At 68.6% G+C, this 379-nt stretch overlaps 1 protein-coding gene across 2 annotated transcripts in view; it reads left to right on the forward strand.

The window, feature by feature from the left end:
* The window catches only part of TNFRSF6B (tumor necrosis factor receptor superfamily member 6b), a 29,513-nt gene that overhangs the window by 20,910 nt on the left and 8,224 nt on the right, over positions 1-379 (forward strand). The window contains exon 1 of one of the 2 annotated variants that reach the window (XM_014955268.1): positions 76-153. The exons of the other annotated variant lie outside the window; for it this stretch is intronic. The gene's annotated coding sequence lies outside the window, so the exon portion shown is untranslated. Of the gene's footprint in view, positions 1-75; positions 154-379 lie in introns of those variants that run through there. 2 annotated transcript variants of the gene reach the window in all.

Consider the following 379-nt stretch of genomic DNA (forward strand, 5'->3'; position numbering starts at 1 on the left):
CCGGGTGTGGGGGGAGCCCGGGAGAAGTGAGGGGGTGAAAGGGGCCGGGAGGGGCCGGGATCCCGCTGGCCTCTTGCGCAAGAGGGGTCTTTCCCAGGGAGCGGGGCTATAAAGGTGCTGGCCCGGCCAGGGGGAGCGGCGTGGAGAGGAGCGGTGAGGAGCGGGGGTGCCCCGGGGGAGGGGATGGGGAGGGAGGGAAGGAAGAGCAGCCTCTCCCAAGGGATGGGGTGGGATGAGGAGGGAGACCTCGGCTGTTCGAGCCGGTTCTCCGCCGCGTTATAAGACTCCGTTCTGTCCCGAGGCTGGGGAGAAGCGGCATCTCCCTCGGAGAAAGCAGAGGAGAGACCCCGAGCGTTTCCTAAATCCTTCCCCCCCCCCC

The sequence above is a fragment of the Calidris pugnax genome, unplaced genomic scaffold (genome assembly GCF_001431845.1).
Source record: "Calidris pugnax isolate Ruff unplaced genomic scaffold, ASM143184v1 scaffold50, whole genome shotgun sequence".
Lineage (NCBI taxonomy): Eukaryota > Metazoa > Chordata > Aves > Charadriiformes > Scolopacidae > Calidris > Calidris pugnax.